General features: G+C 37.9%; 1 pseudogene; it reads right to left on the reverse strand.

Moving 5' to 3' along the window:
* Window positions 1-1,145: 1,145 nt before the first annotated feature.
* Window positions 1,146-2,083, reverse strand: LOC102535812 (putative ribosomal protein uL10-like; annotated as a pseudogene).
* Window positions 2,084-25,666: the final 23,583 nt, after the last annotated feature.

Consider the following 25,666-nt stretch of genomic DNA (forward strand, 5'->3'; position numbering starts at 1 on the left):
TATGTTTCCAGAAACTTGACCATTTCTTCTCAATTGTCTAATTTGTTGCCATATAGTTATTCATAGTATTGCCTTATGATTTTTTTTTGTATTTCTGTGGTGTTGGTTGTAATTCCTCCATTTTTTCTTTCTTATTTTGTTTATTTGTGTCCTCTCTCTTTTCTTCTTGGTGAGCCTAGCTGTAGGTTTGTCAATTTTGTTTACTCTTTCAAAAAATCAGCTCTTGGTTTGATTGATTTTTTCTATTGCTTTTTAAATTTCTATTTTATTTATTTCCTCCCTGATCTTTATCATTTGTTGTCTTCTTGTGACTTTATGTTTTGTTTGTTCTTCTTTTTTTAATTCTTTTAGGTTGAAGTCTGATTGTTTATTTGAAATTTTTCTTCTTTTTTGAGGAAGGCCTGTATCACTATGAACTTCCCCATTAGTACTGCTTTTGCTGCATCCCATAGATTTTGTGTGGTTGTTTTTCAATTGTCATTTGTCTCAAGGTATTTTTAATTTCTTCTTTGATTTCATCCTTGACCCACTGGTTTTTTAGTAGCATGTTGTTTAGTCTCTATGCTGATTTTTTTTCTACTTTGTTTTTCTGTGGTTTCTTTCTAGTTTCATGCTATTGTGGTCAGAGGAGATGCTTGAAATAATTTCTATCCTCTTAAATTTATTGTAACTTGTTTTGTACCCGAGTATGTGGTCTAGCCTAGAGAATGTTCCATGAACACTTAAAAAGAATATATATTTTGTTTTTTGGGATGTAATGTCTTAAAAATATCAACCAAGTCCAAATGTGCTATTGTGTCATTTGGTATCTCCATTGCCTTATTGATTTTCTGCCTGGAAAATCTGTCCAATGATGTTAGTGAGTTCTTAAAGTCTCATACTATTATAGTATTCCCATCAGTTTCTCCCTTTATGTCTATTAGTATTTGTTTTACATATTTAGGTGCTCCTATTTTGGGTGCATATATTTTAACTAGTGTAATAGCCTCTTCTTGTATTGCTCCTTTGATCATTATATAGTGTCCTTCTTTATCTCTCTTTGTGGCCCTTTGTTTTGTTTTGTTTTGTTTTTTGAGTTTTAAGAGATTCAACCTTTATCTCCTTGTTTCACAAAGAAAGTTTGCTGTGTTGGTTGCTTTCAGTGATCATTCAGGAAGATCAAATCCCATAACCTCGTCCGACTCCTTCCTTTGCTTCAGCCTTGGTTGGGGCTGCAGTGGTGGCAGTAGGAGCAGCAGTGGCGGCGGCATCCACGGTGGCCGCAAATGCAGATGAATCAGCCAAGAAGGCCTTGACCTTTTCAGCGAGTGGGAAGGTATAATCATTTTCCACAGACAAAGCCAGGACCCACTTGTACCCACTGATGATAAAATAGGGCACGGATGCCACATTCTGGGTAACCAGTCTGCAGACATGCACTGGCAACATTGCAAACACCCTCCAGGAAGCGAGAATAGTTTCCTCTGTCATGTCACACACTTTAGGGTTTTAGATGCTGCCATTGTCAAACACTTGCTGAATGATCAACTCAAAGGAGAAGGGGGAGATATTCAGCATATTCAACTATGTGGCTTCACTGGCTCCCAGTTTGTCTCCAGTCTTAATCACTTGCAAATCACTCAGAATCCCAATGGTGCCCCTGGAGATTTGGGTGGTGATGCTCAAAGCCTGGAAGAAGGAGGTCTTCTTGGGCCCCAGGCCAGTGTTCTGGGCAGGCATGGTGACCTCACACCAGCTTATGGCACCAGCATGGGAGGCAACTGGCACCTTATTGGCCAGCAGAATGTCCCTGATCTCAGTGAGGTCCTCCTTGGTGAACATGAAGCCTATGTCAGCCCAGATGTGTGGCAACAGTTTCTCAGAGCTAGATTGTTTTCCATGTGCCCTCAGAGGGCTTTGTGCATCATTGTGTTCTTCACTATCAACACCACAGCCTTCCTGAGGAGGGACATGTGGATCTGCTGCATCTGCTTGGAGTCCACATTGTCTGCTCCCACAGTGAAGCATTTTGGATAATCATCCAGTAGTTGGATGATCTTTAGGAAGTAGTTGGACTTCAGGTCACCCGATCTTCCCTGGGCATCATGGCAGTGCATCAGGGATTGCCACGCAGGGTTTAAAGACTATGTCACTCACGTGAGGACGCCTGGCAAGAGATTGTGACCTTTGTTTTAAAGTCTATTTTGTCTGATATGAGTATTTCTAGTCCTGCTTTCTTGTCATTTCCATTTGCATTAAATACTTTTTTCCATCCTCTCACTTTCAATCTGTGTATGTCCTTCACTCTAAAGTGGGTCTATTGTAGGCAGCATATTGTAGGCTTTTGTTTTATTATCCAATCTGCCACTCTATGTCTTTTGATTGCAGATTTAGTCCAATCACATAGTCATTATTGATAGGTGTGTGTTTATTGCCATTTTGAACTTTGTTTTCCAGTTGATTTGGTATTTCTTCTTTCTTCCTTTCCTTTTTCTTTTTATTTTTGTGGTTTGATAATTTTCTTTTGTATTAGTTTGGTTTCTTTTTTCTTTCTTTTTTTGGTGACTCAATTGTATGCTTTTGATTTGTGGTTACCCTGTTTTTCAAGTATGTTAACCTCTTACTATAATTGTTTGTTTTAGACTGATAATCATGTAGGCTCAAATACATCCTAAAAAGAATGAAGAAAAAAGAAAAAAAATGAAGAAAAAATTATATTTTCTTGCTCACTTCTCCACATTTTATGATTTTCTTTCTTTCTTCTTTCTTTCTTTCTTTCTTTCTTTCTTTCTTTCTTTCTTTCTTTCTTTCTTTCTTTCTTTCTCTGTTTATTTATTTATTTTGCATCTTCATGTTTATTTTCTTGCAATTCACTGTAATTGTATTTCCAATTATGATTTTCTCATTTATATAGCTTCCTGTTTCTTTTCTATTTAGAGTAGACCTTTCAATATTTCATCTAGTATAGGTTTAGTATTGCTGAATTCTTTTAGTTTTTGCTTGTCTGTGAAATTCTTTATTTCTCCTTCTACTCTAAAGGATTGCTTGATAGAATATCCTAGGTTTCAGTTTTTTCTCATTCAGATCTTTGAGTATATCTTGACACTACATTCTGGCCAGCAGTGTTTGTGTAGAGAAATCAGCTGAAAACAATATGGGGGTTCCCTTGTAACTAACTTTTTATTATTCTCTTATTGCCTTTACAATCTTTTTTCTCTTTTTTAATCTTTAACTTCAGCCATCTTAATTATAATACGTCTTGATGTAGGTCTGTTTGGATTTTCCTTATTTGGGATCCTTTGTGCCTCCTGTACTTGGATATCTGTTTCTTTCTTTAGGTTTGGAAAGTTTTCAGTCATGATTTCTTCAAATACCTTTCCAATCCCCCTTTCACTTTCTTCTCCTTCTGGGTCACCTATTATGTGTAGGTTGGCATGCTTTATATTATCCCTTAAGTCCCTTATATTGCTTTCATTGGTTTTTATTTGCTTTTCTGTCTGCTGTTCTGACTGGGTGACCTCTGTTACCCTGTCTTATAAGTCACGTATTCATTCCTCTGCATTGTCTAGTCTGCTTTTGACTGCCTTTAGTTTGGCTCTTATCTCTGCAATAGTTTTCTGTTTTTAATTGGCTCTTCTTTATAGTTTTAATTTCCTCTTTAAATTATTCTCTGTCTCTGTTCACAGTCTATTTTAGTTCCTTCAATGTACCTATCATTCCCTTTTTGAAGTCAAGATCTAGCAGGTGATCGAGGTCTATTTCATTAATTATTCTTTCAGGGAATTTTTCTTGTTCTTTTAAATTGGGTAGGTTCCTTATCTTCCTTTTACTTATATTTCTCTGTCTTTATGGATTTAGGAGTATCAGTTATCCACTGTGGTCTTGAAGGGCTGTTTTATTTTTTGTTTGTTTTTATTTGAAGTGGGAACATTCCTGTGTAGACTACGTGCATCTAATAGTTTTGTTGTGATGGCTGTTCTTAGTATGGATGGTTGCCACTTTTTCTTTCTGTGAGTGTTAGCTGTTATCCCTTTGATTGGGGGTGTGGTTGGTGCCGTGGTGTTCAGAGCCTGCCCTGATTGTTGTTTTTGAGCCAAGCTTCCTTTTTTGTTCTGTAGTTTTCACAGCCTTGACAAGGGCTTGGTTCCTCTGTTCCTGGAACAGAGGCCTCTAGACCCATTTCTGAGCTGTGGTGTATAATAGGTAAGGTTGGAGCACTTCAGCTGGGGAGAAGAGTAGACAGGAGATGTCCACTGGGAAATGCCCTCTGTGGTGGTGTCTGTGACTGTTATGTGGGCTTACTAAGTACTCTTTGTTGATGCTGCCTTTGTCCCCACCTTAGTTGTGGGAATGTTGGCCACCTGCTCTGGTGTTCCCCTGGTTCTGGGCCCCAGGAGCCACTAATGCAGATCCACCAGGCACTGGAACCCACTGCAGCAAGCATGCAATCACACACCTGAATCTGTGGTGCATCACAGGGTAAAGTGAAGACCCCAGCCCTGCCTCCACATGTGGTCCAGTGTGCAGGCCTGTTGTCAATACCCACCCCACCATGAGTCAGAACTCCACTCACTGCCTATAAGTCCCAGAAGTGTAGGTCCACAAAAGGTCCAGAGGGAGCAAATTCACTCTCTCTGCTTGGGGCTGTAATTAAATCTGTGAAGTTGTGTGGCTACTGGGTATGGATTCAGCTTTCAGCCCAGCCTCTGCACATCAGTGATGACTATGACCAAGCCTCATCTCTCTTCTCAGGAGAACACACAAACAATGGAGCCAATTGGATACAGTGGCTCTAGCATGGCTGAATTGCATCCCTTCCCACCCCCACACCAACAGTGGTGCTTTTTTATGGAGGTCTCAGGCTATTTTGTTCCACACACTGATCCGACCAGAGCTCACACAGCCCTCCAATCCCTTGAGGCTGTCTCTGTGCAGTTGGCCCAAGCCCTCTGCCTGGGTTCCTCACTGATCTTCAGCAGTCAGTCTCAGCTTATCCCTGCCAGCTCATGTCTAGGGCCAGGGATTACAGGGACCCTCTGTGTCAGTTTCCCTTAGTTCTGTGTACCAACTGTTTGCCACTTTCTCCTTGGAGCCTCAGAAACTCTGCTTCTGTCCCCGCTCACCTCCTGCCTGGAAATAGGGTGTCCTAGCATGAGGGTGCCTTTCTTCCTATTCTACTCACTCTGCAGGACTGGTTCTGCACCAATCCTTTCATTTTTCTTACCAGATTTTGTGAGAATTCTCCTGTATTTTAAAACAAGAGACACTCTGCCAGAATACAGTAGATGTTCTATGCAATTCAGTGGATTTATAGATGTAATTCTTGGTGTATTTGTGGTAGAGGGTGAACTGTGTGACTTTCTACTCCACCATCTTGGTTCAACCCCCCTCCCCCATTAGCTTTATAAGTGGTTGATTTAATACCTTTACTGTATGTTTGCCTTTACTAGTGAGATTTTTCCTATTGCAATTTTTATATTTCTAGTTGTAGCATTTTCTGTTTAGAAAAGTAACATTTCTTGTAAGACATATTTAGTGATCCAGAACTTTTTAAGCTTTTTCTTATCTGTGAAATTCTTTATCTTTCCTTCAAATCTGGAGGATAACCTTGCTTGGTAGAGTGTTCTTGCTAGGTGTTTTTTCTTTTACTATTTTGAATATATCATGCCACCCCTTTCTGTCCTGTAGAATTTCTGCTGAAAAGTCAGATGATGGCCTTATGGTAGTTCTCTTGTATGCATAACTTGTTGATTTCTCTTGCTGCTTTTAAGATTTTCACTTTGTCTTTAATTTTTGTCATTTTAGTTTATTGTGTCTTGATGTTCTTCTTTAAGTTCTATTGTGTCTTTGGGACTCTCTGTGCTTCCTGGACCTAGATGTCTGTTTTCTTTCTAAGTTTAGAGACAATTTCAGCTATTATTTCTTCATTAAGTTTTCTGTCTCTTTCTCTCTCTCTTCTCCTTCTAGGACCCCTATTATGCAAATATTAATATGCTTGATGTTGTCTCAGAGTATCTTAAACTATCTTCATTAATTTTTTTTTTATTTTTCCTGTTCAGTTTGGTGATTTCCACTACTTTGTCTTCCAGCCTGCTGATTCATTCCTCTGTATCATATAACCTACTATTGATTCTTTCTAGTATATTTTTTAGTTTAGTTATTTATTCTTCAGCTCTGTTTGGTTCTTATTTATATTTTCAAATATATGTTGAAATTCTCACTGTGTTAATCTATTCTTCTCCAAAGTTTGGTGAACATCTTTATGATCATTCCTTGAACTCTTTATTGGTCAAAATTACTTATATCCACTTTTAGTTCTTTTTGTGTGGTTTTGTCATGTACCCTTATTTTTTCCAGTTTTCTTAATTTTTCCCAATTCTTTGTGTGTTTATTTCTATGTGTTAGGTAGGCTGGTTGTGTTTCTTGATCTTGGAGAAGTGGCCATATTTAGGTAACATCCTATGGGGCCCAGAAGCCTGCTCCATTTTGATCACCAAAGGTGCATCTAAGGGTGCACCCTTCTTTTGTGGCAGGGCCAACTACTGTAGGATAGGACTGGACTCTGGCCCAGTTTGTTGTGAGTCTGCCTCTTGTATGTTGGTTGTGAGACTCTAGAGGGCAGGTAGGTTTCTTGCACAATTGGCTTGTGCTGGACTGTTGGGGAGCAGGCATGGGTCCTCTTGAGCTGTCTGTGTGGCACTGGGGGGTCTCAGGAATGGAGCTGATCTTCTGGTGAATGGGTAAACCATGGCACTAATAGGCTAGAAGGAGGATTCCAAAATAGCGCTTGCCAAGTGCTCATGTTGTTGTTGTAGAATAAGATCCCAAAATAGCTGTGTCTCATCCCCAAGAGGAGTCTCAGCTCCTCCTGCCTCTTTGGGAAGCTCTAAGATCTGCAAGTCTTTGGTTATGGAAAATCTTTAATGCCAGTCTTCAGGTTGTTCTCATAGATAGCCGCTCTGTAAATATTTGTAATCTTGATTTGTTCATGAGAAGTGATAAGTTCTGGGTCTTCCTATTCCACCATCTTGGCTACCTCTAAGACACTGTGTTGAATATTAATTTTTGTGTCTTTCTCCTCCCCGCCACTACTGTTCTGTCTCAGGCTTCAGGGCAGAGGATCTGTTGTGACCTGAGTTCTCAGGTTAACTGAGGCAGTTGTTAGATTGGGATGAAGAAGATATTAAGTGATTTGGTAAATGTGGCATGAGTGAGAGTTGAAGCAAAGACAAATGGTCAATAGAAACTAAATCTGGACAGACTTTAGCTATCAAAGCTGGCTGAAAGTGAAATTTCAAGTAAAGCACAATTGGTATTTCTGAAAGAAGCTTAATGTTCCAATACTTGATTTGAAATAAGTTAGCCTGCTTTGTGTTTTACCTGCCAGGCTTGGATCATCTTGCTCAAGTCATTTCTAAAATAACCCTAATTTGGTATATTAAAAATCTGTGCTTATTATGTGTCTTGTAGTGTTCCAATATCAGTGTATCCAGGGTCACAACATACAGCTGTGCAGGATGCATACTGCCCAAGGTTTTAAGTTTTAAGAAACGTTAAAATTGATATTATTGTTATGATAGTGAACATTCATAATCTCTTAAAATTAACTACTAAAACAAAGCCTCATGAGTAGTTAACTTTTTAGTGGGATTATTGCATAAATAAAGATTTAAAATTAAAACAATACAAAAGATGTATTCTCCATTCTTTCTATTGTGGGATAACTTTTTTTTTAAAATATTAACAATTAGCATTATTATAAATCTAAATTTGATGTATATTAAACTCCTTTGCTACAAACTCAGAATGGTTTGGCACCAGCTGTTATTGTTATCCTGGTATTTATAACAGATGCTTTTGAATAATTCCCTTTGGCACTATAGGGATATGCTCTCTTATAGCTTTGTTCAGAATTATTCACATTTCTGCAGAAGCACTTGCTTTATGCTATATAGAATAAAGAGCCAAAAAAATTGTCCTTGGGGACTGTAATGAGTTATTCATCTCATTTTGTCAGCCTCAGAGAAGTTCATTTGGCTTTCAGTGTGCTATACTGTTATGTCCAGACATAAGATATACAGAGAGATACTATGAGATATAGAAAGAGAAGCTCCCTATAATCATCTCATAGCCTTACTTTCCAGTCCTGCATTTCTCTTGCTATGCCTGCAGAGTTAGCAGGTGCTATAACCAACAGAATTAAGTCCCCAAGACTCAGAGGCCTCTGATGGACTGGGGAACATTCACCCTAGTTAATGTTACACACATCATTTTAGGCCTCCTATGACTGGAATGGGGTCAGAGCAAGACTTGATGTTTTGTAGTTCTAATTTCTCCTTATGTTCTGCATTTTTTCCCTATGTGGCTGCATAATTAATTGCCCGCCCCCCAGCTTTGCAAATGTGCATCGTCTGTGACTGATTGAAGTTCAAACAAGCTTTTGTGCTTCTCAATTTGAAAACATGTACCAGATGTACACTATATAGGGAGAAGGAAAGACATTTTCAGAAGGTAAGCAAACACTGGTGGGAGGGTATAGCTCAAGTGGTAGAGTACGTGCTTAGCATGCATGAGGCCCTGGGTTCAATTCCCAGTATCTCTTCTAAAAACAAATAAATAAATAAAGCTCATTACTCTCCACCCCCCAAATTATCTTATAAACAAACACTGAATTTTTATTATTCAGTCCTCATGTGCAACTCCTGTTGACTCTCATCCCCTCTTGTCTCTGTGAGTAGGTCAGTTTGGGACAGAGGTTAAGACTGTGCCATTTTGCATTCAAATAGGCTCTGACCATGTCTTTCCACTTACAAATTTCATGACCTTGGAAAATGTATTTAACTGAGCCTAAATTTCCTAATATGTACAATTGGCAGTTATTAATGAATATTTAATAGTATAAAAGTAAGACTTAATTATGATGATACAAATAAGATTCTTAACCTAAGGTACCTCATTATAGATGGTTCTTACTGTTGCTCTCCAGAGGCTGAACAAAGGAAATCTGCATCAAAATTTGCCTTTGAGGGTAGACATTCTATACTTGGCATGTGTGTTTCCATATATTCTCAAGTGTTCAGGTTAACCATGTTGGCTTTCTTTCATTTCCTTTTCTCATTTTCTTCTTCTTTTTTGTATGTGTATATATATATATATATATATATGTATATATATATATGTATATATGTGTGTGTGTGGTTGTATAAAATTGAAGTGTAGTCAGTTTACAATATTGTGTCAATTTCTGGTCATAATGCCTTGGTCATACGTGAATATACGTATATTCATTTTCATATTCTTTTTCACTATAATTTACTGTAAGATATTGAATATAGTTCCCTCTGCTATACAATATGGACTTATTAATTTTTTTTTAGTTTTTATTTTTGGGGTTATTAGGTTTATTTTTTTATTTATTTTTAGAGGCAGTACTGGGAATTGAACCCAGGGCTCTGTGCTTGCTAAGCATGCACTTTACCACTTGAGCTATACCTTCCTCCTCATTTTGTTTATTTTGACACTTTCCATTAGCTTGTCTTGTAATCTATATGTGTCTTCTGCTCCCTACTTCTTGGAGCAGATGGCAGAGTCTGGATTAGGATGTGGTGAGTGAGTCACTACTTGCCTTAAGTACAAAATTTAAGGGGGCACCAAAAAAACCAGCAATCAAGAGAAACAAGTTTTAAATGTAATGTTTTTAAACAATAAAAAATATGCAAAAAGATCCAAATTGAACTAAATATAAAAATTTTAAATAGGTGCAACCAATTCTGCACCTAAATGACTCAGCCTCTCCTGAATCCTGGCCTTGGCAGATAATATTTTACTCCATTTTTGGTAATTCAACATGTGAAAAGAATCTCCTTAGGCCATATTGACATGTACTTGTAGTCAGAATGCAAATTATAAACACTACTATTGTTTTTTCATTTGTCATGCAACTGCTAGAACTATGGCCCCTCCAGTTTCCTTTCTATGATAAAAAAGGTGAGTGTTCCTGAGATGCAATGCTACTAGCTTTCAGGTTACTATCTTTGGCACCTCCCTGAAATTCTGTTAGAAAAGTTCATTTGTCCCTTAAATATCATATTTCTCCACTGTTACATCTATATCCTACTAGAAGCAGAGACCGATAGTGGAGATATTCTCACTGGAGAGAAGCTATAGAAAGCTCATATAACTTTAAGAAACATATCCACACTGGGATGTGTACACACATTCTCTATGCTTGGTTCTTTAGTCTCACGCACTTCCATTTAATATGCTTTTGCTTTGGAGTGATCTTGTTAGGGGAGTAGTTTACCCACCTTTTTTTTGACCTGAGTTTCCCTTGACTTTTTTCTGTCTTTCTCCAGCTATAGGATCTGCAGTTACAGACCATCTTTCATTTCTGGTATATGGAAATAAAATTGTTTTTGTATGCTTGTCTTGTATCTTGTGACCTTACTGAATTTACTTATTACTTCTAGGAGGTTTCTGTATATACCTTGGGATTTTCTACACAGATAATCATGTTACCTGCTAACAGAGACAGTTTTATTTCTTCTTTTCCAAGCCATATGACTTTCATTTCTTCTACCTGCCTAACTGTACTGGCTAATAAGAATAGTAAAAGCAGACATCCTTCCTGTCCTCTCCTTAATCTTGGTGAGAAAGCCTTCAGTCTTTCACCATTCAGAATGTTAGTTGTAGGGGTTTTTTGTAGATGTTCATTATCAAGTTAAGGAAGCACCTTTTTATTATTATTTTTTCAGAATTTTATGATAAAAATTTTTTAATTTTGTTGAATGTTTTTTTAAGCATCAGCTGGTATAATGTGATTTTTTCCCCCTTAGACTGTTGATGTGATGGATTACATTAATTGATTTTCAAATGTTCAGCCAGCCTTTGAGCCCTTAAAAAAATTCCACTTGGTCATGGTGACTGATTCTTTTCACACATTGTTGGATTCTTTTTGCTAAAATTTTGTTAAGAATTTTTATGTCTATACTCATGAGGAATAACGGTCTGTAGTTTTCTTATTTTTTAATATTTTTTTCTAGTTTTCATATCAGGATAATACTAGTTTTATGAAATGAATTGGGAAGTATTCCTTCTTCTACTTTCTGGAAGAAATTGTGTAGAATTGGTGTTAATTCTTCTCTAAATATTTGGTTGAACTTCCCAGTGAAATAATCTGTGCCAGGAGAGTTCTTTTGGGGGGACATTTTTAAATTATAAACTCAACTTTCATAATAGTTATAGGGCTATTCAAGTTATCTATTTCATATTGTAGTTTTTGAGAAGTTGACCCATTTCATGTAAGTTGTCATACTGATGTGTGTATTATTTCTTAATATGTTTTTGATATCTGCAGGACCTGAAGTCCTATATTCACTGTTTCAATCCTAGTATTTGTAATGTGTGTCTTCTCTCTTCTTTGTCAGTCTTGCTAGAATTTTGTCACTATCAATGGTCTTTTCAAAGAACCAACTTTTTGTTTCCTTTTTTTTTTTTCCTACTGTTTTTCAGTTTTAAACTTCAATTTCTTTTTTTCCTTCTTGCTTGTGGGTTCACCACCTGTCGTGGGTTCTGGCCAGCAGGAGTCCCACTGAAACATAATGAATTACTCAAGACTCTGTGGAAAAAGTCAAGAGAGCCAGAGGGAGTCAGGAGCCAACTCCCTTGAACCTCTCAATTACTCCCACATTTATTGTCTACAATCAAAGGAGAAATCATTGACCATTGTGTGATGGAAAGCAGGAATTTAGAGAAAGACAGGGTGGGATTTAGATTGTAGGGTCTGGCTCAAGGTCAGAAGGCCCTCTAGGCTTTAGCAAGTCATGTTTGTGTTGACATCTGCGAGCCTTACTGCTTATCAGGGCAAAATGTCTGAGAAGTAGCTGCTTTAACATTTTTCTTGGACTCAGGCAGCTGTGCTTGTCTTAGGTTGCCTCCCTCTGGGGGTCTTACCCGTCATTGGCTAACCAGCCTTTTCACCTCTGAGTCTGCAGCTTTTTATAACTTGTTTATCATTCCAGCCCAAGACTCATTTCTTTGGGGGCCTACAGTTTACCTTTAAGGAAGTAGTGAGGAGAGGGGAATAATATACATTCTTAAAGATATGTTAAAGCAGACCACCAGACCAGAAGCAGCTGGGGTCTGTTACACTTTGTTAACCCAATCATGGGCTCCCACACTTGCTTTATTTTGTTCTTTTCTAAGTTTTTAGAGTGGAAGATTAGATTGTTGGTTTGAGACATTTTCTCTTCTCTCATGTAAATATTTAGCTATTTAAATTTCCCTCTTAACACTGGTTTAGCTATTAACACAAATTTTGGGTGATTGCACTTCCATTTTTACTAATTTAATGTTAATTTATGATTTCCCTTGAGACTTCTTTGAACGAAGTAGTGTGCCTTATTTTTCTTCCCCCACTCAGTTTCCACAGACACCGTAGGGTGTAGAGCTTCTTTATTGCTGGGAGATAATGAAAATTAAATTTCTACTAGAATTTCCCTGATACCACCATAGTGGGGAGTGGTAGGGGATCTTTGTTACTGCCAGGTGGCAGTGGAGCAGGGGGTGATGCTTGTCATTGCCTGATGGGATGAATGTCCTTGCTCTTATCCAGACTTCTCTGACAGCATCCTACAATAGTGGGAGTGAAGTGCCTCTTTCCAGGTAGGCGAGTGTGGAATACTAGACCCCCCAACTCAGTCTTGCTTGGCATTGGTTGGAATGGGGTCATAGTTTTTTGTGTGTGTTTGGTGTACTAGTGACTCTATTGTCCAAATGATTTCTGTCTTGCTAGGCTTCCTCTTTCCTGGTCCTTTGGCTAGAGAGGGCAGGCTTTTGTTGTGCCTTTTTTTGTTTTTACTCATTTATGTTTCTGAGTTGTTAGCATCTTCATCTCCCACTATGGAATATGTGACGCACAAAGGAAACTCAAGGGACTTACCACAGTGTTGTTCCTTGGGTCAGAAGGTCTCTAGCTGGGCTGCCTTCTTGCCTTAATCTTTCAGAGTTTTATTGTATCTGTTCTATATATAATGTCCAAGTTTTTGACTTTTCCTTAGTGGGAGTTCTAGGTAAAAGTATGTTAACTCCATCTTTCTGGAAATAGAAGTCTCTCCTTGATGATTTTTGATGACTTCACTTTTGTATATTGATCTTATATGGTCTTATATATGATTAAGTCTACTAGTTCTGAGCTATGATATTTCATACTAATATAGCGAAACTACAATTTTTAAATTTTGGGAGAGTACTTCATCTTTAAGTTGGTCTAGCTTTATAATGTATTTAATATCTGGTTAGATCATCTCTTTCAACTTTCTGATGACCTTTAGCTACAAAATCCCAACAAAACATTGGACATCACCAAGAACAGTATTAGGAAATAAATCTTTACATTACCTGTCTTTAAAACTACAATGCATCTATACTGTATGCCAACGTAGTAGCTGCTTTTGTGCTGGGTGTTGGAACTAGAGAAGTCCCAGAACAGACAGTCCAAGTAGCTGTAGCTTGGGTAATGTAGACACAAGTTTGCTCAATAAATCCCCAAAGACTTGGATAAGGAATAGGCTTTGATACTATAGTAATTTTAGGGCAATTATAAGCAGGACATTTCACAGTTGGCATAAAATAATGGAGCTTTGATGCCTCAATACAACAGCACATCTTTCATTGGGAGGAACTGAGATTAGCACACATTACACACACCCTCTCAGGACACTGACACCTAATTATGTCTTTCCAGGACTGGGTTTGTCTATCCTTTAAAAATGTTGGCCAGTATTTCTATACTAGTGTAAGTGCACTGATTCAGATGTATGGACGTCCAATCTCTCTCTTCCATTGTGAAATTTCTTGTTGAGAAATACTGTCAGCCTCTTTTTCTCATTCCAGCTCCTTTCTCCCAATCAGCTGATCTCCTTTTACTTATGTGTTTCTGGGATCAAATTGATAGATTCCTTTCAAGTGCCTGTTTTGCCTTAGCGTTCAATTTACCTCAGGCCCCTTAAATGTTTTACCAGTTATTCATGTGGCAAATCATTCAGCAATTTCCCCATGTAATGGATCTGGCAACATGGTAGAGTTCAAAGGCATAACTGACTACAAATGAGAATCTTAACTACATCAGAGACTGAATGTCTGTTACACTTACTTGCTTTAAAAAGACCGGAGTTGAACTTTGCTTTGAAATATAATGATAAGTTTATACATTCTGCCTTGAAAAAAATCTTCTGGTTAGGATTTCAGGACACTGTTGATGAATTAGAAAAGTGTGCTAGTATATGCTATTGCAATCATAATTTTAATATAAAAGTATTCCAAAGATCAGGCAATTAGAAATGAGTCTCTTTATGTTTATGTGGAATAACTCAGTTTTTAATAATTAGTATTTTAAAGCTGGAAACTGATAAATATTTTTTCCTTTATACAGATGTTAACATGGCTAAATATTTTCCATGAAGTTTCAGTCATAGTGATTCACATTTGGAGGTTACACTTGATATCAGCCAAAAGGCCGAGAAGCGATCACATTTGGAGGTTTTTTATTTTGTTATTTTATGATCATCTTCAATTGTATCTGGAGAATTTAGGTCAAGTAGTTAAAATTCACATGAAACTGATTAGAATCTTCAATTTTTCCTTCCATAAATTACAAGATATTGTGTAATTAAAGAGCACAGTTAATAGTTTGGCATCTTTAAAACTTTTGGGAGGTATCTGCTTATATGAAAAAGACAATGATTGACAATATTCTTATTTATTAATAACCTTTTAATTTACATAGCTTTCAAGTTTATGCTTCTGTTATTTGTTTGTTGACTGAGGAAGAAATTTTCCTAAGCAAGTAATATACCTGTGAATTAAATGGCTTACCTTCATTATCATTTTAATCATGATAATAATTTTCAGTGTCTTGTGTTTCTTTATTTCTTACTGTATTTATCCATGCAAATAATTAACCTGTTAGCCTCAGTTATGTATTTTCCTTTCATTTAAAATTGATTGGACCAAGTGAATTCTGTTTTGCTTTCCTTGTCATGATTCAGTATGATTTTACTAATCCATAGAGACTAATGGGTACTCGATGCTAATTTTAGCAATCACTGTATTTAAATTAATAATCCTGGTTTGCAAAGTTGGAGGTAGAGGAAGGAGGAGATGATGGCAAACTCTTCAAACATATAGAAGAAAAAAGACTCAAGTTGAGAGTGAAGTGCCTCAAAGAAGGTGAGAACATTGAAAAATATGGACATTCATAAAAAACTGAGTGATCTAATGAATACAGAAACAATGAAATAATCTGTGCATCCTGAGGGATTTCAGTTCATGGTAATGCTCATCTTAAGAAACAACACTTTGGAGACGGAGAAGATGGCGGAGTAGAAGGATGCTCGTAAGTCACCCTCTCCCACAAATACACCAGGACCCACATCTACAGACCCACTCAGCCAACCAGAGCACCTGCAGAACTCTGACAGAACATCGCCCTCTTCAAAAGATAAAGACGCCAAAAATCTGGTAGGAGAAAAGGAAAAAAGAAAGAACAAATGACAAAGCAGCGCGGGACGGGTCCCGCGGGGAGGGAGCGGCAAAGGAGGACTAGCGCTCGCTCGCTGGGTCTCCCCTCTCCAACTGAGAGGCCAGTGGGATGGAGGGGGAGCCTCCGTGGCTCGGATCTGTACAGAGCAGCCCTTGTCTGACAGAACTAAGTTAAACGGGCACAGAGTGACCCCCCGACACCCAACCTGAGATGCGGGCCGGCAGCGGCGGGCAGGGCCAGGCTGCACAAACCGGGCGGAGGATGGGGAAGGTTGCACAGAGGCAGCCCCGGGGGACTGCAAGGGGCTGGGCGCTGTGACTGTGGGTGTAGAGAACAGAACAACCTGGGCCCTCCATAAAACAGCAAGGTTGATGTACTCTCAGGGGAAGGGTGCATACCTCCATCTCTGAAAACCCGTGGAAACTTTTCTGGGGAAGAGAGGTGGGGCTCAGGCACAGCCACTATATCCTCCTGCGCTGAGCATCCAGGCGGGGGTGGGGGCGAAACCTGCATCCGCACCGAAGGGCTCAGCAGCCTCAAAGGCCAGACTGAGATGGGCCTAGAGCCTGGGGCAGATAGGATCCTTCCATCCTGGTCCCTCAGAGAACTTGCTCCACAAAGACAAACAAGGAGCTGGGTTTTGGCTCGGAGCTGGGACAAGGGTATCCCTCGGTCTTCCCTGAGCCCACCTGTGGAGCGCCGAGCAGGGCAGAGCGCGCAGCCGCACAGAGCAGCGGCGCTACTGGCGGCGCAGATAGAGGGAGAGCGGCCCCCCTGCCTTTCGGGCAAGAACACAGCCCCTGAATGAGGTGCTGGGAGGGGGCACGACCCGCCCTCCTGCCTGGCCAGTCTGCAACATCTGACTGCGGCATGCGGAGGGGCAGTGACCCGCCCACCCACAGCAGAGGAGAGCTGCACCTGACCCCGTGTTAGGAGGAGGCACGATCTTCTTGCCGACAGGTGCTGGGAGCAGCACAGAAAAGGGCGCCAACAGAGGGCCTCTGGAAACAGCAAGCTGAGCTTCCAAAACAGGACAAAGACAGAAAGACTTCACATTAAAAGCACACAGACTCCAGGAGAACACCGACAACATCCCCCCTTTTTTTTTTAAATCTGTTTTTATTATTTTAATCTGTTCTATTGCTCTCTTAATTTTTACTTCTTAATTCATTTCTATTTCTCTTGGGTTTTGATGTCCTGTTATTGATTAGACACAGGTTTCAAATACATCTATTCATCTCCCCACCCCCCCCTTTTTTTTTAAGGTTTTAAAAGGACGTCTCAACCCGATTAATACTCTGCTTCAACTTGCTCTTCTATTATTCATTATACACTGTTTTCAAACCCTCTTTCTCCCTTCTTTTAAAATTCTTCCTGTCTCTCTCTTATTTTTTTCTTTTTTTTCTAAGTTCTATTCCTAAATAGGCATTAGATAGATAAAATCCTTAAGATCCAAAATAGACAACTGATACTCCATAAACCACAGTGCCAGAGAGGTATGAGCAAGATGAAGAAGCAGAGAAACCTTTCCCAATTAAAAGAACAAGAGAAATCCCCTGAAAGAAAGATCAATGAAATAGACATCAATAGCCTACTAGATCAAGATTTCAAAAAAGGAGTGATCAAATTGCTGAAGGAATTAAAAGAGAGAGTGTTTAGAGATATAAAATATGTCAAAAGTGAAAATGAAGCTATAAAGAAGAGCCAAGTAGAATGGGTAAACTCATTGACAGAGATGAGGCATGATCTAATAGCTATGCAAAGCCGACTAGATAATGCAGAGGAATGAATTAGTGATCTAGAAGGCAGGGCAATAGGAAGCACCCATTCAGAAGAACTACAAGATAAGCAAATAAAAAATAATGAAAATAGCATAAGTGACCTATGGGATAATATAAAGCATCCCAATCTTCGCGTAATAAGGGTCCCAGAAGGGGAAGAAGGATCAAAAGGGATTGAAAAGGTTTTTGAAGAAATCATGACTGAAAACTTCCCAAACTTAAAGAAGGAATCAGATATCCAAGTACAGGAAGCTTAGAGGGTCCCAAACATGAAGAATCCAAATAGACCCACACCAAGACATATCATAATCAAGATGGCCAGAGTCAAGGATAAAGAAATGATTCTAAAGGCAGCAAGAGAAAAGCAAAGATTGAATGACAAGGGAATCCCCATAAGGCTCTCAGCTGATATCTCTACACAAACACTACAGGCCAGAAGGGAGTGGCAAGATATATTCAAAGCCTTGAATGAAAAAAAGATGGCCTAGGATACTTTATCCAGCAAGGCTATCCTTTAGGATAGAAGGAGAAATAAAGAGTTTCACAGACAAAAAAAAGCTGCAGGAGTTTAGCAACACTAAACCCACGCTAAAAGAAATATTGAAAGGGCTATTCTAGATAGAAAAGCAGCAGAGTGCTACAGAAATGAGAAACTCACAACTGGAAAGGTGATAACTCATGAATTACAAATAAAGAAAACACGAAATTATAAAAGAAGACATAGAAATCACTGAGAGTGGGAGAGAGAGGCAGGGAAATATAGAATATTTCTTTCTTTTTTTTTTAAAATTTTTTAAAAAGTAGGATGGGTTTGAGATCATGTTATGATCAGTTTAATAAAAACAGTTATAGTAATGGGTTAATAGATTTACAAAAAAGGGTAACCACAAGTCAAAAATTTACAAGGGAGTTACAAAAATTAAATAAATCCATGATAACACAAAGGAAAACTACCAAACCACAAAAGGAAGAAGAAAGGAACAAAGAGGATATACCAATTCAACTGCAAAAATAAGTTCAAAATGGCAATAAACACACACCTATCATTAATTACTGTAAATGTAATTGGACTAAATGCTCCAGTCAAAAGACATAGAGTGGCAGAGTGGATAATAAAGCAAGAACCTTCAATATGCTGTATACAAGAGACCCACTTTAGGGAGAAGGACATATATAGATTGAGAGTGAAAGGATGGAAAAGGATATTCCATGCAAATGGAAAAGCCAAAAAAGCAGGTGTTGCAGTACTGATTTCAGACAAAATAGACTTTAAAACAAAGGCCATAAAGAAAGATAAAGAGGGACATTTTATAATGATTAAAGGAGTGATACAAAAGGAGGATATTACACTCGTTAATATATATGCACCCAATATAGGAGCACCTAAGTACATACAAGAATTACTAACAGAGATAAAGGGGGATATTGATGGGAATACAATCATAGTTGGAGATTTTAACACTGCATTAACATCACTAGACAGATCTTCCAGACAGAAAGTAAACAAGGAAACAGAGAAATTAAATACTACAATAGAAAAACTAGATTTGGTGGATATTTTCAGAGCATTACACCCCCAAAAAATAGGATAGACATTCTTTTCAAGTGCACATGGAACATTTTCCAGGATCAATCATGTACTTGGGTACAAAAGAAACCTCAACAATTTTAAGAAGGTTGAAATTATCTCAAGCATCTTTACTGACCACAATGCCATGAAACTGGAAATCAACAACAGAGAAACAAAGGAGAAAAAAAGAAAAGCATGGAGATTAAACAATATGTTATTGAAAAAACAATGGGTCAATGAGGAAATCAAAGCTCAAATTAAAAAATACCTTGAGACAAGTGATAATGAAAGCACAACCACTCAAAACCTTTGGCACACAGCAAAGGCAGTGCTAAGAGGGAAGTTTATAGCGATACAGGCCTTCCTCAAAAAAGAAGAACAATCTCAAATAAACAAGTTAACCCACCACCTGAATCAATTAGAAAAAGAAGAACAAAAGCCCCAAAAAGAAGCAGAAGGAAGGAAATAATAAAGATCAGAGAGGAATTAAATTCAGTAGAGATTAACAAGACCATAGAAAAAATCAACCAAACGAAAACCTGGTTTTTTGAAAAAGTAAATAAAATCGACAAACCTCTGGCCAAACTCACAAAGAAGAAAAAAGAGAGAGCACAAGTTAGCAAAATAAGAAAGGAAAATGGAGAAATTACAACAAACAAAATAGAAATACAGAATATCATACGAGAATATTATGAAAAACTATATGGAACCAAACTGGATAACCTAGAGGAGATGGACAAGTTTCTGGAAACATACTGTCCACCAAAACTGAATCAAAAAGAAACTGAACACGTGAACAATCCGATCACTAGAAAGGAAATAGAAATAGCAATTAAAAACCTGCCACAAATAAAAGTCCAGGACCAGGTGGCTTCACTGGGGAATTCTACCAAACATACAAAGAAGAACTCATACCAGTCCTTCTCAAACTCTTCCAGACGATTGAAAAGGAGGGAATACTCCCAAACTCTTTCTATGAAGCCACCATACCCTGATACCAAAAGTAGGCAAAGACACTACAAAAAAAGAGAATTATAGGCCAATATCACTGATGAACATAGACGCCAAAATCCTCACCAAAATTTTAGCAAATAGAACCCAACAACACATAAAAAAGATTATACATCATGACCAAGTGGGGTTCATCCCAGGGACACAAGGCTGGTTCAATATACACAAATCAATCAATGTCATACATCACATCAACAAGAGAAAGGACAAAAACCACATGATTATCTCAATCGATGCAGAAAAAGCATTTGATAAAATTCAGCATCCATTTATGATAAAAACTCTCGCCAAAGTGGGTATAGAGGGAACGTATCTCAACATAATAAAAGCTATATATGACAAACCTACAACCAGCATAGTACTCAAAGGTGAAAAACTCAAAAGCTTCCCACTAAAATCTGGGACAAGACAAGGATGCCCACTATCACTCCTGCTATCCAACATAGTCCTGGAAGTCCTAGCCACAGTAGTCAGGCAAGAGAAAGAAATAAAAGGGATCCAAATTGGAAAAGAAGAGGTAAAAGTGTCATTATATGCTGATGACATGTTACTATATATAGAAAACCCTAAAAGGTCCACACAAAAGCTACTAGAGCTGATTGAAGAATTCAGCAAGGTAGCAGGTTACAAAATTAACATTCAAAAATCAGTTGCATTTCTTTACACTAACGATAAATCAACAGAAAAAGAAAGTAAAGAAACAATCCCCTTTAAAATAGCACCCAAAGTAATAAAATATCTGGGAATAAATCTAACCAAGAAGGTGAAAGAATTATACACAGAAAACTATAAACCATTGATGAAGGAAATTAAAGAAGACTTTAAAAAATGGAAAGATATTCCATGCTCCTGGATTGGAAGAATCAATATTGTTAAAATGGTCACACTGCCCAAGGCAATCTACAGATTTAATGCAATCCCTATCAAATTACCCAGGACATATTTCTCAGAACTAGAACAAATCATAATAAAATTTATATGGAACCATCAAAGACCTAGAAGTGCCAAAGCATTACTGAAGAGAAAGAAAGAGGCTGGAGGAATAACTCTCCCAGACTTCAGACAATACTATAGAGCTACAGGCATCAAGACAGCATGGTATTGGTACCAAAACAGACATATAGACCAATGGAACAGAAATGAGAGCCAAGAAATGAACCCACAAACTTTCGGTCAACTAATCTTCGACAAAAGAGGCAAGAACATACAGTGGAATAAAGACAGTCTCTTCAGCAAATGGTGTTGGGAAAACTGGACAGCAGCATGTAAAACAATGAAGCTAGAACTGTCCCTTATACCATATACAAATATCAACTCAAAATGGATTAAAGACTTAAACATAAGACAAGATACAATAAACCTCCTAGAGGAAAACATAGGCAAAACATTATCTGACATACATTTCAAAAATTTTCTCCTAGAAGAAATAAAAGCAAGAATAGACAAATGGGACCTAATGAAACTTACAAGCTTCTGCACAGCAAAGGAAACAAGAAGTAAAACAAGAAGAAAACCTACAGAATGGGAGAAAATTTTTGCAAGTGAAACCGACAAAGGCTTGATCTCCAGAATATATAAGCAGCTCATACGACTCAAGAAGAAAAAAATAAACAACCCAATCCAAAAGTGGGCAGAAGACCTAAAGAAGCAATTCTCCAAGGAAGACATACAAATGATCAAAAAGCACATGAAAAAATGCTCAATCTCACTAATTATCAGAGAAATGCAAATCAATACTACAATGAGGTATCACCTCACACCAGTCAGAATGGCCGTCATTCAAATATCCAAAAATGACAAATGCTGGAGAGGCCATGGATAAAGGGGAACCCTCCTACACTGCTGGTGGGAATGCAATTTGGTGCAGCCACTATGGAAAACAGTTTGGAGATTCCTCAAAAGACTAGGAATAGACTTACCATATGACCCAGGAATCCCACTCCTGGGCTTGTACCCAGAAGGAAATCTACTTCAGGATGACACCTGCACCCCAATGTTCATAGCAGCACTATTTACAATAGCCAAAACATGGAAACAGCCTAAATGTCCATCAACAGGTGACTGGATAAAGAAGAAGTGGTATATTTATACAATGGAATACTACTCAGTCATAAAAACCGACAACATAATGCCATTTGCAGCAACATGAATGCTCCTAGAGAATGTCATTTTAAGTGAAGTAAGCCAGAAAGAGAAAGAGAAATACCATATGAGATTGCTCATATATGGAATCAAAAAGCAAAAACAAAAACAAACAAACAAACAAAAACAAAGCATAAATACAGGACAGAAATAGACTCATGGACAGAGAATACAGACTTGTGGTTACCAGGGTGGTGGAGGGTGGGAAGGGATAGACTGGGATTTCAAAATTGTAGAATAGATAAACAAGATTACACTGTATAGCACAGGGAAATATACACAAAATAGTATGATAAATCACAGAGAAAAAAATGCGACAATGAGTGTGTATATGTCCATGAAAGACTGAAAAATTGTGCTGAACACTGGAATTTGACTATTGTAAAATGATTATAAATCAATAAAAAATGTTAAAAAAAGAAGAAACAATATTTTATCTAGACACAATGACTAGATATAAATCCAATCATCATTAGTATAGCTGAACCTACCCCCCACACTGTCACTCCCCAAAGTCATTCCTAAATTGAGCATAGAACCAAGAAGGGTGCCTTGTTTGTGACTTTAAACCAGGCCATTTAAAGTGATTAAGGTGATTATTTCAGAATGCTGGTTAAAAAGTTGTGAATCAAGGAAATAATCATTATGAACTTATGGTTTGGGCCTTGTTTTTCTCCTCATTAAGCCAAGAGAGGCAGCATTTGAAAGTAGAAGTATGATTAAGGAACATACTCTGCCTGCATAATAAAATAAGATAGAAATACTACAGCAAGGCTGGCAGCCACGTGAGTCAGACCATTGGAGACATGTTTGTCTTCCTTATGAATCTGGACTATGCTGTCTGTGAAGAACAATCATCTTCACCTGGGGGATGCGTGTGTGTGTGTGTGTGTGTGTGTGTGTGTGTGTGTGTGTGTTGTATTGGTATAGTGATTAATATAATAGTTACCTGCTTGACAACTGAAAGAACAAGGTGGCCTATCTTGAGGCCACCCTGGTAAAGAGATGTCAAGTGGGCCTGGGCTCAAAGTGACACCTACATCTTGGTAGTGCTGTAGAACCTAATCCCCAAAGCCACCTTGGCCCTTCTCTTCCTAACCTTAGAGCAGTTCTCCCAGGCCTGGGAGATGAAATATTGCAATGAATCGACAATTGTGTTTTGTGGAGAGGCCACCTCAAAGAGAACAGAGTCTAAAAGGAGGAAAGACTGTTCTACATGGAATAGATGGAATATTAGTAAGATAGACTTGAGGCTAGGGGAACAAGTTTAGACCTGGGAATATTCACAGAGGGTAAAGATTTTTACTTCTTAGATGCTGTCCTCATTGGCCACAAGAAAAGCAATATTTGCCAGAGAACTTGATTTTTTTCTCTTTCAATATTCCCTACATCTGTTCCCAAGGCTTCACTAAAATCTTGTGTTCACTTAAAAACTTGTGTATGTTGTAAAGCTTAAAGCGAAGGAGCAATAAAGGGAAATATGACCTACTTTATTCATTCCTGTCCACATTTATTACACCAGTGGAGCTGATTCAAAAAGAGTGGTGATCTAGTGAAGAGAAGTTTAGAAGACCAGAAAAAAATTAAGCAGAGGCCCATGGCAGTGCTGGGAATGATGGAAAGAAACACATATATTGGAGGAGCAACTTTTGGGTCATCTTCTGAAAGGTGCTGGGAGTGGGAAGATGAATAGATTGATGTCGGTTGCGCAGCTAAATAAATACCAGTGAACATTTTCCTTAGCACTTATCTTAGTTCTTTTCAGTGGAGCTTGACTTAGAAATGGTTAGAAATGGTTCTAGTTATTCTAAGCAAATGTAATTCTACTTTATCCTGAAGGAATCACCTCTAATGATAATTTCTTTTCTAAAATAACTCTACACTAGATATAATTTGAAATGAATCCTTAATGATTAAAGTCTTTAAAATTTAACCTTTATGGAAAGTTGTAATTATGATTCTCTTATTTGTAGCATCTTTTCTAAAAATTGGAAGAATTAAATCTTCACAGGCTAATTCCTGTTATCTGTGAGTCAGGCTACTTAGGTTTGTCCTTGGTACTATCACAAGGTGTTTCCCTGGTCTCTTGATTTATATCAGTATATAATCTATTCTGTTGTTGCTAAAAACACATTTGGAAAGTTTATTTTCTAGGTCATTTCCCTTGTATCTATTCTAAAGACCTTACATAACTTTGCCCTAGAGGATTTCAGTATAGTTATATAACACAAGACTTTCATTTTTATATTGCTTTATGTTGTGGCTGTGTGTCCATCCTGCAGTGGGTATATGTTCTATTCTCCATGGCAGCAATTTCAAAAATAGAAATTTTATATACACTATAGGGCTTTGAATCGCTGAAAATGTTGTGTCTTAATGAAAATTTTGTGCCTCAATCCCTCTCTGGAGAGAGGATCTGTCTATAGTTTTTAATCAGAACATTAGAATTGCCCATAATCCAAGAAAGAATAAGAAGCCTTGCAACAGAATGTCATTAGAGCTTTTGCAGTATTCAATGATCCATATAAATAGGGGTAGGCCAAGCTGGTTAAACACAGAAATTCGTAAGTCAAGGACAGGCATTGTGATGGTGAAGGTGGGGGCTGGTGCAGACAAGGGAGTGGGGGCGGTGGGGAATAGTTCAGTCTGTTGTTAATTTATTTTGTGTAGTTTTTCTTTTAAGTACAGCACTCAATGTTTATTGATACTTGAAACACTTCAGCTTGTGCTTGCAACTTGAGATATAATTACAAAAGTTTATTTCTAAGACAAGAAATGTTGATATTTCTATGCTGTTCATGAACTTATAATGGCTTCTGTTTGTTTGATTCATTTTTCTTGGCCTACTTCATTCATGTTGTGCCTCTGATTAATTGACATAATTGGTATAACCCCTTAAGTATGTACAAATAAATTTAAATGTACTTTTGCTCAAAACTGAGTTTCCTTTTCTTCTTTTTCAGGTTTAATGGAAACTGCAAGTCTTCTTTGACCAGTGCACCTTCCCCTACCTTCCCCGCCCTTCCTTCCTATGTACGATGCACATATTCCTGCAGTGCATCTCTGACTCTTCGTGTTCATCACTGTCATTGCCTTCATTTAGGTTCCATTCTTCAGTGACTTCCCAACTAGTCTTCTTGTTCCTTGTCTAGTCCCCATGGATCCACCTTTTATACATTTTTAGAAATGATCCTTCTAAAATGTACATCTCTGATCTTGCAGCTTCCCTGCTTAATACTTTCAGTGGATTTTTACAACTTTCATGAAAATTGGCAGACCGTTTAGCTTTAGCATACATGAAGCTCTTTATGAAATGGATCCTATAATTCTCTATCTTCAACTTTCACTGCCTGTACTTTAGTCGTAGGACCTTACATGTAGCATCTGGCATGTGTCACAGTATTTCATGGCTTTGTAGAAACAAAAGCAGCAATAATGACTTCATCATCAATACTAAGAGTAGCCAGCATTTGTTGATTATAGGCTCTGAACCTTCCATTATGCTTTGCACATTTGCATATGTTATTTCCTGTAATCACAATAGGTCTACCTAGTAAACTTACTATTGTTAGACCCATTTTACTGAGGGCTAAGAAACTAGATGGATGTGTTAGGCAGTTAGATGGACATGAGCACCCAGCA

This window comes from Vicugna pacos, chromosome 14, assembly GCF_048564905.1.
Source record: "Vicugna pacos chromosome 14, VicPac4, whole genome shotgun sequence".
NCBI lineage: Eukaryota > Metazoa > Chordata > Mammalia > Artiodactyla > Camelidae > Vicugna > Vicugna pacos.